This window comes from Notothenia rossii, assembly GCF_949606895.1.
Source record: "Notothenia rossii genome assembly, chromosome: 2".
NCBI classification, from domain to species: Eukaryota; Metazoa; Chordata; class Actinopteri; order Perciformes; family Nototheniidae; genus Notothenia; species Notothenia rossii.
The window spans coordinates 63,983,239-64,000,923 of NC_136904.1; the positions used below are offsets into that span (position 1 = coordinate 63,983,239).

At 41.4% G+C, this 17,685-nt stretch overlaps 2 protein-coding genes and 1 pseudogene across 5 annotated transcripts in view; 1 reads left to right on the plus strand and 2 right to left on the minus strand.

Moving 5' to 3' along the window:
• The window catches only part of LOC307028815 (uncharacterized protein), a 226,970-nt gene that overhangs the window by 93,133 nt on the left and 116,152 nt on the right, over positions 1–17,685 (minus strand). The window lies entirely within an intron of this gene.
• Positions 1–17,685, plus strand: part of LOC307028820 (uncharacterized protein) — a 75,092-nt gene that overhangs the window by 22,666 nt on the left and 34,741 nt on the right. The window contains exon 1 of one of the 3 annotated variants that reach the window (XR_013805115.1): positions 10,418–10,515. The exons of the other annotated variants lie outside the window; for them this stretch is intronic. The gene's annotated coding sequence lies outside the window, so the exon portion shown is untranslated. Of the gene's footprint in view, positions 1–10,417; positions 10,516–17,685 lie in introns of those variants that run through there. 3 annotated transcript variants of the gene reach the window in all.
• On the minus strand, positions 12,809–17,632 carry LOC307027918 (annotated as a pseudogene). The gene is made up of 4 exons: positions 17,626–17,632; positions 14,240–14,399; positions 13,378–13,525; positions 12,809–13,117 (listed from the first exon to the last, which is right to left on the minus strand). The product of its transcript is annotated as an uncharacterized misc_RNA (transcript).

Below are 17,685 nucleotides of genomic sequence, written 5' to 3' on the forward strand. Positions count from 1 at the left end.
TAATGAACATGTGACACGAGAATGTTCAAATGCTTACAATAAGTAATTAACGCACTTATTTGAACCTAAGTGGTAGTAAACTTGTCCACCCTCAATTGCTGGTATACAAAATACCAGTAGTGCTGCTGTTGTTCTGTCTTCATAGATCCCTCACAAATGAATTGAGCAAGTCACCAGTTTCTTGATCATCCATTGTCTCCCTTTCAAATGTGGGTTTTCGTGACCTTTGTGCTGACCCCCACCATAGACCCGTCGGCCCTTCAGCATTGAAGTCTTGGATTGGCCAGACTAATACATTTCTAATGTTAAATAAATAAAAACCATTCATAGTTAAACATTTGATATTAATTATTGATGCTGTAAATTACCTTTAATATGTCTAACTATATTTAAAATGTGTTACCTTTTTATAGAAGTGATTATAATTTAATGCAACCATTTTCTATGGTAAAGTTTCGTTTTGCACTTTTATTTTGGTAGTAATAAGATCGGGACTCTTATTTTGAAGGAACTTTTACCGGAAGTGAATGGAAAACATTCCTCTTTGTTTTTCGTTCGGGTTTTACCTTACGCTCCATCAGTTGAATCACTTTGAACATTCATTGGAGAAGTTGAAGTGTTGGCTGAACTTTTTATCACACAGTCAAGCAACTTATTTTTGCTTCGCCATTTTGTTGTAAAACAAACACACGGCGCACCGCGCACACGAGTAAACGTGCATCGTTTTCTGGCTCCGTAATCACGCCAATGCACGTGCAATTTAAGTATCAGGTTCCGACTGGTCACAACAATTAAATATCACTCTTAAAAACGAATATGAACATTTATCTATTTTGGGGTGCACGTTTTGCTGTCCTTATTTCTTATGTTAAAAACTGGTTGCCACTGATGGCAACCAAAGTCCAAGAAGTGGTTGACATTTTTCAAATGGTTGCCAATGGCAACCTGGCAACCGTTACTGTCGAGCCCTGGTATAGGACTAGCTTAATTAGCAGTTTAATTACGCCACGGTGAGACGTAGATGCTGATGTGCTGGTTGTGTGATTAGACTGTCTTCTATCCTCTTACATGAGCTTCTCTTTCTCCCTGAAAGAAACCCCCCAAAACCACGGATGGGCAGCATCCGTGGCTGTGTTGAAGCTTGAGACAGCGGTACTTACTGAGCATTGTGACGGGTAGTAGTTACCCGAACTGCATAACTCCATGCTGTAACGCATTACACCCGTTACGTATTGCGCCGAGGCTTCGGAGCGTGTGTCGAGTAATCCCCGAATCTTTTTGTGAAGCATGTATCGAGGCTTGTATCGTTTCGGGCCAGTGACGTCATCGATGACGAACGAACCTCGCTGCCTGTCGATACCACGTGACTGCTTCGGGAAGCGATTCGGATCATTTGAACCGTTGAGCCACAACGCTCATAATACCCATGGATGTATAACAAGAACCATATTACCCCTCCTGTACCCGGGTCCGCTGGTGACACGATGGAATTAAAAGAGCTCAGACCCGCACTTATATAGAGGTCGGAAAATGTCATAAGTATAAATAGATACAAGCATAAATAAATGTAGGAATAAAACATGAATAAATACATGAATAAATGCAGATTAGATATATCCAGTGTTTTTGGGTAGATTCAGCGTGTGGGCTGTGGCTTGCTGGAAAGCAGCCGACCCACGACCGCAGGGTTTGCTTATAGAAGCTACAGCTAAATGAGATAATGCAGTTAATAAATGTATTCCTGATATGGTTTAGCCTTCTCAGGCTACAACGTGGTTAAGTTTATGAATAATATTAAGGAATACGAATCCCTCTTTGCAATGTTTACCAGCCTCCTATAGGCTTTTCAATCACAATCGTTCAACTGGAATGAAAACAATATTGTTAACATGAAAATAGGATTTTATGTCCGTTGTTTAGAGTTATTCTAAGGCTTTACTCATTGGGAACTCGGTATGAGATAGAGCGCAACTGTTGAGATTTCCAATTTGCCTGTTTTACACGCTTTGACCAACAGGGGGTTTATGTTCAAATGAAGCCCATGATGAAGCCTCATGAGATGAACCCTTTGCGAACCAATTGGCTGGAAAGCTTCAAAGCTTCATAAGGCTTCATCTCGCCATCACTACCTGCTTGCCACCTAAGACGCACTTAGAGACCAGTACTGCTACTGAGCCGGAAGGAGAAGTAGCTTAGATGAGATGTAGCTTGAGCCCTGCCTGCCTGCAAGAGGGGTTGTGGTTGAAGCCGGAAGTGGGTGAAGCTTCGCAAGCGATGAGGGCCCGTTCCGCGTGAAGGCCGGAAGCGCCGCATTTGAGCGGCCCTGATGCCAGTGATGCCCTCTCGAGAGACTGAAGGCGTGTGTCAATTGTTTGCCTGAAGTAGCCCATTTCCATTAAACCGGAAGAACTTCCGTGGAACTCAGTATCCTTGTCTTTTTCTTCCGCATCCGGGTTTGCGGGGTGGCCGGCTAGAACCGCTAGCCAACTGGGGAACGCCCCCTGTCGCTTAATCCGCAAGACTGCGGAGCTGATGAATAAATACCCGGAGCTGGGACGAAGCCCTGCTGCCGCTTGCGCGTTGACAACTGGAAGACAGCTGATGGAAAAGGGGAGAGCATACAGGACTGTCTCAGAAAATTAGAATATTGTGATAAAGTTCTTTATTTTCTGTAATGCAATTTAAAAAAAACAAAAATGTCATACATTCTGGATTCATTACAAATCAACTGAAATATTGCAAGCCTTTTATTATTTTAATATTGCTGATTATGGCATACAGCTTAAGAAAACTCAAATATCCTATCTCTAAATATTAGAATATCATGAAAAAGTATACTAGTAGGGTGTTCAACGAATCACTTGAATCGTCTAATTAACTCGAAACACCTGCAAGGGTTTCCTGAGCCTTGAAAAACACTCAGCTTGGTTCAGTAAACTAAATCACAAGTATGGGGAAGACTGCTGATCTGACTGCTGTCCAGAGGACCGTCATTGACACCCTCCATCAGGAGGGTAAGACACAAAAAGAAATTTCTCAAAGAGCAAGCTGTTCACAGAGTGCAGTTTCAAAGCACATCCACAAAAAGTCTGTTGGAAGGGGGAAATGTGGCAGGAAACGCTGCACAACCAAGAGAGATGACCGCAGCCTTAACAGCATTGTGAAGAAGAGTCGCTTCCAGAATTTGGGGGAGCTTCAAAGACAGTGGACTGAAGCTGGAGTCCAGGTATCAAAAGTCACTGTTCACAGACGTGTCCGGGAAATGGGCTACAATAGCCGTATTCCCATGGTCAAGCCACTTCTGAACTCAAGACAACGGAAGAGGCGTCTGACTTGGGCTAAGGAAAAGAAGCACTGGACAGTTGCACAGTGGTCCAAAGTCCTCTTTTCAGACGAAAGCAAGTTTTGTATTTCATTTGGAAGTCAAGGCGCCAGAGTCTGGAGAAAGGCTGGAGAGGAGCAAAATCCAAGTTGCTTGAAATCCAGTGTGAAGTTCCCACAGTCAGCGATGGTTTGGGGAGCCATGTCAGCTGCTGGTGTTGGTCCACTGTGTTTCATCAAGCCCAGAGTAAATGCAGCTGTGTACCAAGAGATTTTAGAGCACTACATGCTTCCGTCTGCTGAAAAGCTCTATGGAGATGAGGAATTCATTTTCCAGCATGATCTTGCACCTGCCCACAGTGCCAAAACCACCAGTAACTGGTGTACTGACCATGGCATTACTGTCCTCGATTGGCCTGCAAATTCCCCTGACCTGAACCCCATAGAGAATATGTGGGGTATTGTGAAGAAGAAGCTGAAAGACACCAGACCCAACAATGCTAATGAGCTAAAGGCCGCTATTGAAGCATCCTGGGCATCCATAACACCTCAGCAATGCCACAGGCTGATTGCCTCCATGCCACGCCGCATTGATGCAGTAATCCGTGCAAAAGGATTCCCAACCAAGTACTGAGTGCATTAATGGACATTTTCAAATGTTTGATTGTGTTTTGCTGTTATAAATCTTTTTTTTTTACTTGGTCTGAGGAACTATTCTAATTTTTTGAGATAGGATTTTTGAGTTTTCTTAAGCTGGATGCCATAATCAGCAATATTAAAATAATAAAAGGCTTGCAATATTTCAGTTGATTTGTAATGAATCCAGAATGTATGACATTTTTGTTTTTTTAATTGCATTACAGAAAATAAAGAACTTTATCACAATATTCTAATTTTCTGAGACAGTCCTGTATATAGAGGGATTAACAGGTGCGATGATTAGGCTTGTGAACGGAGGGAAGTGATAGGTTAGCTGAGGAGTGGCGCTCCCTATCATTTAGTGAAGGGAGCGAGTATTGCCATGACGCGCAATACAAAGTGATAGGTCTTCCTGCCTGAACTTGCGCTGAGCTTCATTAGTACTGCAAGATTCGGGTGTCCAGAATGGTGGTGATGATGGTAGTCCAGGAGTTTGTTCCTGGCTGCAACTCGCGGGGGGAGACTTGGTTTTTCTCAGATCCATAGCTAGTTTTTAAACTGTCGTCTTAGTGGGGTCCTTAGTTTTAGATGCTTTGCTGAGTGGAGGGAGGGACTTATTGCGTTGAGTGGGGGGAGTCATCTGTAGAATTGAGAGTTTTTTTCACCAGTATAATGTCCCTCGCTGTTTGAGTCTTTTTTTTTTTAAAGTTATTTTTCATCTATCATTTTCAACCAAGCAGCAAGAGGTCAAATTTAAGAATAAGTAATAGTTGTCACCATTTTACGGGAAATAGTCAGAGCGCAATGTCACATCTTAAAGACAGCTTGAACTGGATAAATGGTTAGTCTTCAAACATACCGTACGTTCTGCATGTTAGTTTATCTGGCCAATTGGTTTAGACCCTACTGCCCTAGATGCATGCTCTCAATAGGGAAGTAACGCTTTGGGAAGAGGTGTTTCATTTCACAGATCCACCTTGATTCTTGTTGTGCTGGCTGAAGGAAGAGGGACGGGGGAGGAAAATTCAGAGGATGAAGAAGCAGAAAAATAACTTGTTTTGTAAAACGGGCAGCACGTCAGTTTCAAGGAAAAGATGACACCGTGTTTATGCATGACATGCAAAATATCTTGAAGCCCTACAACCATAAAAAAAAAGATTGTGTTAAAAATATGGCAAAAAGTCGTAATATTGTATAATGTATTGTTTCATCGAAACAGTGTTAAAATCACAAACTTGCCTTTTAGAGTCGCAGTCTTTTACAAAAATTCAGTTTTGTTAAGAGCTACCAAAACATAGTAAACATCGCAATTATTTCCAAACAAACTGGGAATGGGGACATCGATAACATATTTGAATGTTTAATTTTCTTCAGGGCTACCGTAGTGCACATTGATGAACACTTTAAAACAAAAATAATGCCTACAAGTGTAAATGAGCCGGATTTTAGCTTTGAGCTAATTTCCATCTATAGTCCCGTCACATACAGCATATAAGAACATGACAATTATATATATATAGCAAAAATAAATACATGATATGCAGAAAGAGCATGAGCAGCATACAAGCATTTACCACATGGCAGTACAATGTAGCAGCTATAATATATAAAGTGCAAGATAAGATAAAAAGCGCTACATAAAAGTGCAAGAGGAGATACCCCTGTGTTAAAGTGCATTTATTTTGTGGTGATTACACGTCTGTTTGTTGCTCAACCATTCTTTAAGTTGACCTTTAAAACTATTGAGAGTGGGACAATCCCGTATCTCAGTTGGGGGACTATTCCACAATGAGCTGCCTTTAATGGAGAGGACATTTTGTCCAAAGGTGGTCCGTCTGTGGTGGACTTCACAGTCTCCTCTGGTTTCTGACCTAGTGCTGCGTCCAGTGTGTTTTCTGTGGATGAATTCCCCCAAGGGGAGGGGGGCCAGCCCATGTAAATATTATTTAAAAAACACATACTTTTAAAAGACATAAAATTGTCAAAAACTCAAGAATTGTGATTTTCGAGGATGGTACAGTGGTGGTATGACTGTGGCTTTCTGTCAAATACCTGGATAGCTCTCTTGAATAGCTGTTTTATGGGTTTCAGGTGTGTGGCACAAGCAAACGACCAGTTTGTAAAACAGTATTCAATGTGGGATAGAATCATACAGTGGAGGTATGACTTTGCAGCATTGACAGTTAAGAAAAAGGTCTAATTTGTTTAAAATGTTGCAAGTTGACTTTAATGGTATTGGATACTTTCTGGATATGTTTCTTAAAAAGTCAAGTGCGAGTCCAATATGACACTCCCTGTTCAAGATACTTGAACTGGGAGACTAGTCCTATTTCTGCTCCATTTAAAAATACATTGGATCCTTCGATTTTGATTGATCGTTTACTGAACATCGTCGTTTGCATCAACATGCATACTGTTTTTGTTGTACTCATACTGTCAATATGCAGATTGTGTTATATAGCTTTAGATAGAATGTTTTTTCTTCCTCTTTGCATAATTTGCATCCACAATCCTTTGCCAGTAGGTGTTTCCAGAGTCCTTGCGGTTTTCCAATTGTTCAACTAATTGGGAGCTACTGTAAGCTATTTGTATTTGCATTTTAGCACATTACTTCCTGCAGTGATTCAGAAAGTATTGTGTTTGGGCTTTTTATTGTGAAAGGGAGACCACTACTCAGAACCAGACATAATTTCATAGAGAAAGCAAGTCTTATAGGGAGCCAATTTAAATGCTAATGTCGTCTTTATTTGACATCCATTACAAATTTGTGCAATCAACTACTTCATTATGATAAGTTGTCTACAGCCACTTTAAATGCAATCAAATGTATATTTCTAAGTGCTTACAACTTAAAAAATCTTTACGTACAAATGACTGTATATTGAATATATTTCTGTACCCAGTGTTGAACAGGACCCAAACCTTTGAGAGATGAAAAAGGACACATCTGCTTTAATCAACTGCCAAGTAGTCAAGTCTGCATTTGTGTCTGTTCATTTGTAAAACGTAAAATTTGGTTTCTTTTTAATGACCTAGGCGAATTTTGGCTTTTTTTTCTCTTGCCAAGATACTTTTAGACACACTTTGAGGTATACAAAGCCTTAAAATCTAGAACACTGATGGCTGGCTTACGCTGCAAACTTCATCACCTTTTAACAAGAGAGTAAGTATATAAAACGTTATTTTGTATATTTTACACATTAGCAGAAACAGAGAGAGATGGCATTGAAAATATGTACATACACATTACAAACATGTAGATAGTAGACAAAAACTAAAAAGAATTTCCCAGCCTTTCTGTGTTCTGATCAGCTCTGAATCCGCATATTTTGGTCTGGATATATTGACACCCCCCGAGTCTCCTCTCAACCCCCTCCTACCTGCTTTTTCTATACTTTTACAGCCTCAGCCGACTGCAGGACCTTGGGTGTTAAGAGACAGGAGTCTTTATCTCCATGCGAAGACATCCGTGACTGATTCACACGCACGCACGCACGCACGCACGCACGCACACACACACACACACACACACACACACACACACACTTGGGGGCGGGCCCACCTGTCACTTTTTATGCATACTAATGTGATTGAAACCTTTTTTATTATACACCATAAGGCGCAACAGCAGTGGCGTTTTCTCCTGGAGGCCAAGGGAAGCCAGGCTTCAGAGGCATCAATTGGGTATGGCAAGGTATGGCAGCTGCCACACCTTGGCTCCAGGGGAAAATGTAAATGTTCGTTTTAAAAAAATAAATTTATGGAATTACTCTGTGTCAATTTGTATTGATTATTCTATTATTTAATACATATAAATTAAATACAAATGAAAATCAGAACAACACAATCGATTTCTCTAGTCTAGATATTATCTTTCCCAATACTTATCATAACGTATCCCCCCTCCCTATCTTGAAATGTGGTATCTCCTGACGAGAAGCCGCCGGAGGTCAGAGCGGGTCATGTTATCGCGGTTTTTTTTATTTTTCGGCTAAGCTAATTAACTAAAATCAAAAGAAAGCAAAGAACTTTAGAATCTTTTTTTATCAAAAAAAAGGCAGGTGAAGGTGATGGCTCCAATGTTGCCCCAGCAGCAGAGGGAGAAGGACCAGGTAGTGAAGGTGGGATTCAAGCTGTTAACGAGGCTGTTAGCCACTCCAGCACCTGCGCCGGGGATGCAGATGCTAACAGGGAGACGGAGACTACATGCATGGAGGCTGAGAACTCGTCCACACCGACTTCTCGAATTGAATCCGAGTCTGAGTCCCCACCAATTTCTCAGATTGAAAGAGCTGGATCAGACGTGGACAGCGATAAGGAAGGTCAAGGCCCGGGTGCAGCAGCAGTAGCAGCCTCTGGGTCAACTGGAGCAGAGAAGAAGGATATTAGTGGATGTAAAACAGACGGACTCAGGCGTCCTCGTTTGACCCACTTCCCAACTAGAAATGGAAGACGCTTTAATGTCAGTGTGTATCAGGAATATGACTGGGTTGAATATTCTGCGCAAGAAGATGCAGTTTATTGCTTTGCATGCCGTCATTTTGGAGGAGCCTCAACTTTAACAGGTGACAGGCATGGACTGCGTGTGTTCATAGACACTGGATACACATGTTGGAAGAACATGAAAAAAAATCTCCGGGATCATCAAGGGAGCAGTAGACACAATTGTGCTGCATTAGCGTGGTCTAACTTTAAGGCTGTGATCAGCGGACATAAGGAATCCATCGCAAGTCGGATTGACGCAAACAGGACAGATGAGGTGCAGGAGAACCGGGCTCACGTCAAATCCTTGTTCAAAATCACGTCATTTCTGGGAAGACAGGCCCTCCCTCTCCGTGGCCACAACGAGAGAGATGAGGATGAAAATAAAGGAAATTTCCTTGAACTTTTGGACGTTATTGCAACAGATGACAGGAACGTGAAAAGCAAACAGGAACGCAGGTATGCGCACTATTCTTCCCCAGAAGCCCAGAATGATATGGTGAGAGTTATTGGGGAAAATATCAGAAGTATAATCATAAATGAAGTAGGAGAAGCACGGTACTTTTCAGTGTTAGTGGATGAAACGAAAGACCTGTCTAAGAAGGAGCAGCTGGCCATTTTGATCCGTTATGTACATGACGGGATTATAAAGGAAAGAGCCATTGGAACCTATCACATGAAGGACCTGACAGCTGAATCCCTGGCCCAGAAAATAATAAAGGAATTATCGAGTTTAGATATTCAGCTGTGTGTTGCACAATGCTGCGATGGTGCAAGTGTTATGCGGGGTAATGTGCGTGGAGTGCAGGCTTTAATACGTGAAAAAGTGCCGCATGCAGCGTATATACACTGTCATGCACATAGACTAAATCTTGTGCTTGTGAGCTCGATAACTGAAATACCAGAGATGGCAGAGTTTTTTGGTGTTGTTCAAACACTATATACTTGTATTGCAAATAGCAATACCAGACACATGCTTTTCATTGAGGCTCAAAAGAAGTTGGGACACAACAAAATACTGCACTTGGAGCGCACCTGTCCCACTCGGTGGCTGTATTGGTATAGGGCTCTACAGAAGATAAAACTGCGCTACGAGGCTATACTAGCTGTGTTAGATGCCACTATTGACGCTCATGCAGAGGGTTCAACTGAAGCTGCTGGACTTCGGACAAATATGCTGACAGTCACTTTTGTTGTGCGTCTTCATGTCCTAGAAAAAATCTTAAATCTCACTTATGGACTGTCTGAACAGCTTCAGACAAAAGACATTGCAATCACGATGGCTTCCAACCTCATACGGAGTACTAAGGCCCAGCTGGAAAAGATGAGGTCAGATAAAGAGTACCAGGACACACTGAGCAGAGCCAAGGCATTTTCCACAGAGCTCGGCCTCCCAAGCAGCGACACTGCCCCTCTGCGACCAGCAAGAGCACGGAGTGTGTCCAAAGCCTTGGCAGGGTTTATTGTCGGATCATCCAGTGGCCAGAGACAAACAGGAGATGACCAAGAAAAAAGACTATACTTTGAAACACTGGACCGCTTCATCTCTGAGTTAGATCGCCGATTTACAGATAATGATGAGCTACTTAATGCTATCCAGGCATTTGATTGTTCATCTCCCCATTTCATGGATGTAGTTAAAATGGAACAGTTTGCACAACTCTATGATGAACTGATCGACACCACCCTTCTCGGTTCCCAGTGTCACACAGCAAAAGCTTTCCTTGAACTTGAGATGAAGGAGGACGTGGAGGAGGAGAAAAACATAATGCTGGCTTTGACACGACTGAAGACCATGTCTGTCGCTTTTTCAGAGGTCATCAAGCTATTCAAGATCGCAGCAACAATTCCTGTCTCCACTGCATCCAACGAAAGATTCTTTTCCGTTTTAAAAAGAGTCAAGACTTACCTGCGGACCACCATGAGCGATGACAGGCTCACAAACCTCATGTTGATGGCTGTTGAGCCTGCTGTCGTAAAATCCCTGGACGCAGATGAACTCGTCAATAACTTTGCTGCTTTGAGGACCCGCCGTTATCCACTTGTGGAATAATTAATAAAGTTCATCTCAAAGTAAGATACCCAAACATCTTATTAATATGATTTCTCTTTCTCTTTTCTTCTCCCTCCCTCCCTCTCCTCTCTCCCTCCCTCCCTCTCCTCTTTATATTTGGACTTTAACAGTTTACAGCAGTTTACCTGGTATGTTCACGTGATATTGTTGCAATTACATAGTGAATGAAGTGAACAGAAAGAGTGAAATTGTGTCAGAAAGGCTATTACTGCTGTCTAACCCTGCCGCTTGCTATCCATGGTGCTGAAAACGGATGCGTAACGGCGCATTTGACTGAATTGATTGATTGACGTGCGTAGTTAAGTGTTTGTGTCCATAGTTACTTGCGCTAGCGGGATGTGAGTGAGGCTGCATTTGAAAAAGTTCAAATTTTCCTAACCACACAGAAAAGCTACATAGCAGACTTGTCACTTTTGTTATGATTATTTGCTGGGCATGTATATTGATTGATACTGTAGTTAAGTCATGTGACTAGTAACCTTGCCATACCTTAGCTTTGGCTGAATTGACGCCACTGCCAGGCTTCCCCTGTTTTTTCGGATTGTAGTTATAATTTTAATAAATAAATGAAAACACTTAGTTTAGTTTCGGAAATTCTTTGTTGTGTGTTGTTACCGGCCCGTCTCTCCCCCATTCTCATTGATTATTTTACAAAGAGTGAAACAGCGCCCCTCTAGATGTTACGGTGATACAGTAGATTGCACTCTCTGTTGCGAGAGGAGGCCAGCCGAAATTTGCTTCCCTTGGTGAAAAAAAATGGGGGGATTGACCAATCAGATGAGGCTCACGTCATGCCCCTGCCAACCTGTGATTGGTCAGGGCCATGCCAAGGGAAGCCAGAGGCGGCTGGCTTCCCTTGCCTCACAATCCAATCAAATCGCATCAACTTAGTGGTGCAGTGACGCGTCCCAAAAAGCGGAAGTAAGCTACGCCCGGTTTCCCTCGACAAAATAGCAATGGGATTTCTCCATAGGATTTTGGAAAATAGCTTGAAAAAAGGTCAGTGGAAAACGAACCTGTTAGGTAAATGCACGTTTTGTTCAGTCGGATAATATCCACATGTCTACCCTACTTTTATAATGTTCGAATCATAAATCTAATCGATAGAAGATAGATAGCGTCACTGCACCACTCTCACTGCCGTTAGAAAGTAGCAAGCAACTGAAGCAAGTGCAATTATGGAGGGTGGAGATTTGGAGTATTTAATCAAAAATAATTGTACTAAACTTCCGCTGCAGCAGCAGCAACAACAAATACAATCTGATGACAGGCCAATGCCCAAACTGGAGCTGTGTACAGCGAGGAACAAAGGAGCGAACCGGATATAAAACGTTAAAGGTCTCCTGATTTAGTTTGTGAATGAATGCTTATTAGAGTTTCGGCTGGAGAGTGCGTGCGGACCTGTCGGTTAGATAACAGGCGTGTGTAAGTCCTGCATCTGTATGATACAAATGTGTGTAAAATGATACCGTGCGCTGTAATCACTCATCTGGTTACGTTATTACATTGACCACCCCCCCCCCCCCCCCAAAAGAAAGGACGTATTATTGGCTTCCCCTAATTTTTTCCCCACGCCACGCTACTGCGCAACAGTGGAGGCTTTTCACACCTGTGAATACACATCACCCCCCTCCTATCGACAGATCTCACACCTACTTGGGATATCACACCTACTTGAGATCTCACACCTCGAACAAAGGGGAGGCGGGACTTAGCTCATTAGCATAAGTAGGGAGAGGTGTGACCTGTCACAGCACCTGTCGCTTTCTATGCATACTAATGTTATGGAAGCGGGATGAATAATACTACTAACGTTATTATTAATAATAATTTTAAAAAAAATTATTAAAAAAATTGATCAATTTTTTTTTATATATATATTTTTTTATTTTCCTTTTTTTTTTTGTAATCATCTCGCGACCCCCACTTTGGGAACCCCTGATTTACAGCTTTGTTCAAGAGAAAACTGACATTTGGGAACTGCGGAGCAAATTCCTTCTCTGCAGCTTGCTGGTCCTGGGCATTATGGAAGGGGTTGGTGCCAAAGTGGGACTCCCGTGTCAGCCTTCCAACCTCTTGATCGTACCAGTCGGCAGCCACTGATGCAACAGGCAAAAGGTCTGGTTCGACTCTCTTCGGGCATCCCTCTCTTGCCAAGTAATTGGGTATACCCTTCCCTAAAATAAGTGTAGCATAAAGGATACATTCATTGCTTTAACTATACATTGAATGTTTTTTTAAAGAGGCTGAAGAGCAGAGGTGTGAAGTCTAGACATGATGAGTTATTTTAAAATTCTGAGATGGTTTTAGACTTTCCTTTTACTCAAAATATATGTGTATGTAATTAGATTAGACTTTATCACATCTCTGCTTGAGAAACAAACCCTAACACAAACCTGGAATCCTGTGGGCATTCCATGCTTGCACAGCACGCTCAACTCCGAGCTGGGCCAATTGGCAAGTCAAGGATGACACGCAGTATTTGGTCATGTTGTCCTACATGTCCAGCTCCTCCTGATCCACAAGTTGGATCAATGCCAGTTTCAACGGGTAGTTTACCCTATTGTTGATTTCAGGCCAAATTATTTCGATTGTGTGATTCTGTCAATGCAAAATATAGTAGATATTAGCTTTTTTTTAAAATAGATTAATGTACTTTGTTACGCCCAATTTCTAATTATCATCTACCTTTAGCAATCAATTAAGAAGAAATAATGAATAATGAAGAAAAGCGTTAATTAATTAATTAATTACATGTTGTAATTTACTTTGAAAAGCAGAAAACTCTAAATTATAATCAGGGGTTGTACAATTCTTAGCTTGAGTGTATACATTACAACTCGGTTTTCTAACTGAATCACCTTTGTTGATGGAGTTTGCCGGTATGGTGGCCTCTCTGTGTTGTGTCGCTGGCTGGCCAACTTCTCCTGCATAAAAAGAGTTAAATAGAACTCTTTTCCGTGGTCCACTCTGACCTGGTCCCACATGCCATGCTCCATTATTGCACTTCTGCAAGAAAACAGAATAAGGTTACCAAGTCGGATACAGCAGTATGAAGAGTGCGGCTAATGGTGTCATCCGTAGCTGTCTGTTGAACAATTATAGTGTTGTCAAGCAGATCAGAGGTGAACAGAGTTTTGACTTGCTGCTTAAAAATGTAAGACCTTTTTAGGATCATTATGAATGCAAATCATGAAAATGCAAAGTAGACTTTTTCACATCCATACTGAAAAAAAAGTACAAAGGATATGAAGAACTTCCGATTCGACTAATGCCTTTATCATAATGTGAGTGTTTTCTTGCACATGGTGCAGCAGGCTTGACATTTGTATTTTCATCAGGCTTCAACCAAACTTGCACTTCAGCATATTAGATGAAAGTAACGTTAACAGATACAATTTAACCTGTTACTTCTAGAAGTAGCTATTTTTGGGATAAGAGGACACCTTACATTATACACCACACTGCGACACACTAGCCGGTTGTGCTCCAATATATTCTGACCGGCATGCACAATTTACAATGGAGGTTCAATGTTGGTTTGATTTTGTACTTTTGTTACTGCGTGATCAATATAAGTTTATCTAACTTCATAATCCAATTTAAGGCCAAACATTTAGATAATTGGATTTAAACTGTTAAAGCACTTCATGAAATGGGGATGATTTCCACAAGCTGTTAGTTATTCTGTACTTTTTGTTGGACACGGGTATTTTGAATTACCTATAAACCTCATTGTAGATTGTGAGGTTGTTCTTCACAGGCATAGTGGAACGCCCAACAATTTTGCTGGAGAAGCCATCAATCGCCAGAACATGAGTCACACCAAACATAACCAATTTCTCCTTTTGGTCCATGTGCAATTTGTGACCAACATACAGGACTGTCTCAGAAAATTAGAATATTGTGATAAAGTTCTTTATTTTCTGTAATGCAATTAAAAAAACAAAAATGTCATACATTCTGGATTCATTACAAATCAACTGAAATATTGCAAGCCTTTTATTATTTTAATATTGCTGATTATGGCATACAGCTTAAGAAAACTCAAAAATCCTATCTCAAAAAATTAGAATAGTTCCTCAGACCAAGTAAAAAAAAAAGATTTATAACAGCAAAACACAATCAAACATTTGAAAATGTCCATTAATGCACTCAGTACTTGGTTGGGAATCCTTTTGCACGGATTACTGCATCAATGCCGCGTGGCATGGAGGCAATCAGCCTGTGGCATTGCTGAGGTGTTATGGATGCCCAGGATGCTTCAATAGCGGCCTTTAGCTCATTAGCATTGTTGGGTCTGGTGTCTTTCAGCTTCTTCTTCACAATACCCCACATATTCTCTATGGGGTTCAGGTCAGGGGAATTTGCAGGCCAATCGAGGACAGTAATGCCATGGTCAGTACACCAGTTACTGGTGGTTTTGGCACTGTGGGCAGGTGCCAGATCATGCTGGAAAATGAATTCCTCATCTCCATAGAGCTTTTCAGCAGACGGAAGCATGTAGTGCTCTAAAATCTCTTGGTACACAGCTGCATAACTCTGGGCTTGATGAAACACAGTGGACCAACACCAGCAGCTGACATGGCTCCCCAAACCATCGCTGACTGTGGGAACTTCACACTGGATTTCAAGCAACTTGGATTTTGCTCCTCTCCAGCCTTTCTCCAGACTCTGGTGCCTTGACTTCCAAATGAAATACAAAACTTGCTTTCGTCTGAAAAGAGGACTTTGGACCACTGTGCAACTGTCCAGTGCTTCTTTTCCTTAGCCCAAGTCAGACGCCTCTTCCGTTGTCTTGAGTTCAGAAGTGGCTTGACCATGGGAATACGGCTATTGTAGCCCATTTCCCGGACACGTCTGTGAACAGTGACTTTTGATACCTGGACTCCAGCTTCAGTCCACTGTCTTTGAAGCTCCCCCAAATTCTGGAAGCGACTCTTCTTCACAATGCTGTTAAGGCTGCGGTCATCTCTCTTGGTTGTGCAGCGTTTCCTGCCACATGTCCCCCTTCCAACAGACTTTTTGTGGATGTGCTTTGAAACTGCACTCTGTGAACAGCTTGCTCTTTGAGAAATTTCTTTTTGTGTCTTACCCTCCTGATGGAGGGTGTCAATGACGGTCCTCTGGACAGCAGTCAGATCAGCAGTCTTCCCCATACTTGTGATTTAGTTTACTGAACCAAGCTGAATGTTTTTCAAGGCTCAGGAAACCCTTGCAGGTGTTTCGAGTTAATTAGACGATTCAAGTGATTCGTTGAACACCCTACTAGTATACTTTTTCATGATATTCTAATATTTAGAGATAGGATATTTGAGTTTTCTTAAGCTGTATGCCATAATCAGCAATATTAAAATAATAAAAGGCTTGCAATATTTCAGTTGATTTGTAATGAATCCAGAATGTATGACATTTTTGTTTTTTTAATTGCATTACAGAAAATAAAGAACTTTATCACAATATTCTAATTTTCTGAGACAGTCCTGTAAGCCGCAGTATATGGAACTGGATTGAGGTTCCTGGCTCCCTTAAATAAAGACAAAAAAAAACATCAGGACCTCATTATAAGGGTATAGTAAACCATAGTGAAATATTATAGAAAATCACAATTCCATATAAAGCACTCCACTTAATTTGTATGAGCTGCCTCATCAAGGGTTTCTGAGAAATAACAATAACCATAAATCAAAATAATCTAGGCCAGGGGTTCCCAACCTTTATTGCGCCAAGGACCGGCAGATACATTAAAAAAGATTTGCGGACCGGTTGTCAACTTTAACTGTTTGAATATTTACTCACCAGCAGGTGGCAACAGAGACTAATTGTATTTAACAGCCTGAAGAAATACCAACATGCATCCAACACATATTAACAACGTTTAAAACCAGGATACAATTAAAACAAAAAATTAGGACCGCTTTACACATATTAATATAATATAATATAGCCTAATATAGGTGGCAACAGTGGCTAATTGTATGTAACAGCCTGAAAAAATAATAGAATAATATGCATCCAAAACATATTAACACAGTTTAAAACCAGGATACAATTAAAACAAATTAGGACCGCTGTACACATATTGATATAACTGAAATGTCAGTGAGACCCCTGGGCTTGTTTGCCAGCCATAATAACGTCATACCGGGGCGTTCGTTCCGGTGCACTCCGACAGCATTTAGCACTACATCGAGATTAAGATTAAACTAATTTATTTTGGGAACACCCACATACCTATGGAGTTAGCCAGATGTGTGTAAATTACTGTTCATGGTAATTTGAAAACAAATGCCGTTGTTGGACACACACAAACACACCGAACATACACACACACACAGCGGAGCTGAGCAGAGCACATACACACTCAAATCATGCACCTTTGTGACCGGACATTTCCTTCATAAAACGAGTAATAGGGGGAATAATCGGGCCGTTTGATGTGTGTGTGTGTGTGTAGAGGTGTGTGTGGTTGAAACGTAGTAGCCTGCAGTGGGGAACACAGTGAAGGCGGTGTGTATGCGCTGATGCTGCACTTCTCTGAGGCTGCCTCCTGATGCTGCAGCCATTTCATGAAGTGAAGGAGGCTTTACAAATAAAAAAAATAGCTCTATACCCCATGTCCTTAAAATGAAGTCCGAGTTTGAAATATATCTAAAATAATGTATGCACTGCCATTCCCCCACAAACATAACAGTCTGCGATTAAACGGTTGTCTCCTGTGTGCTCCACTTCCTATTGGCGCACCACCTGTAACTTTCTCTGCGCACGAGTGGCTGAGACCTTATGCTAACCAATTTTGATTTATTTTGTATGTTTTGGATGAAATAATATGACTGGTATAAAATAAAATAAAATAAATTATTGAATATTTTTTGATAAAATATTTGTATATATTTATAATTCAGCAAATATTACGATAAACTCGCAGCTATTTCGCGGCCCGGCAGTAAGACCTCCGCGGCCCGGTACTGGTCCACGGACCGGGGGTTGGGGACCCCTGATCTAGGCTACATTTAATAAGCATTAAAAACAACATTTGTGTTGTTTGGATTGATACAACTACCTCTCAAGCGTGGATAACTAACTACGCTACATTTGATTAAACCTACCTGACATCGTGCCCTATGGTATGGTTGGTGAATGTTGCGCAACACATGGCCCACACGACC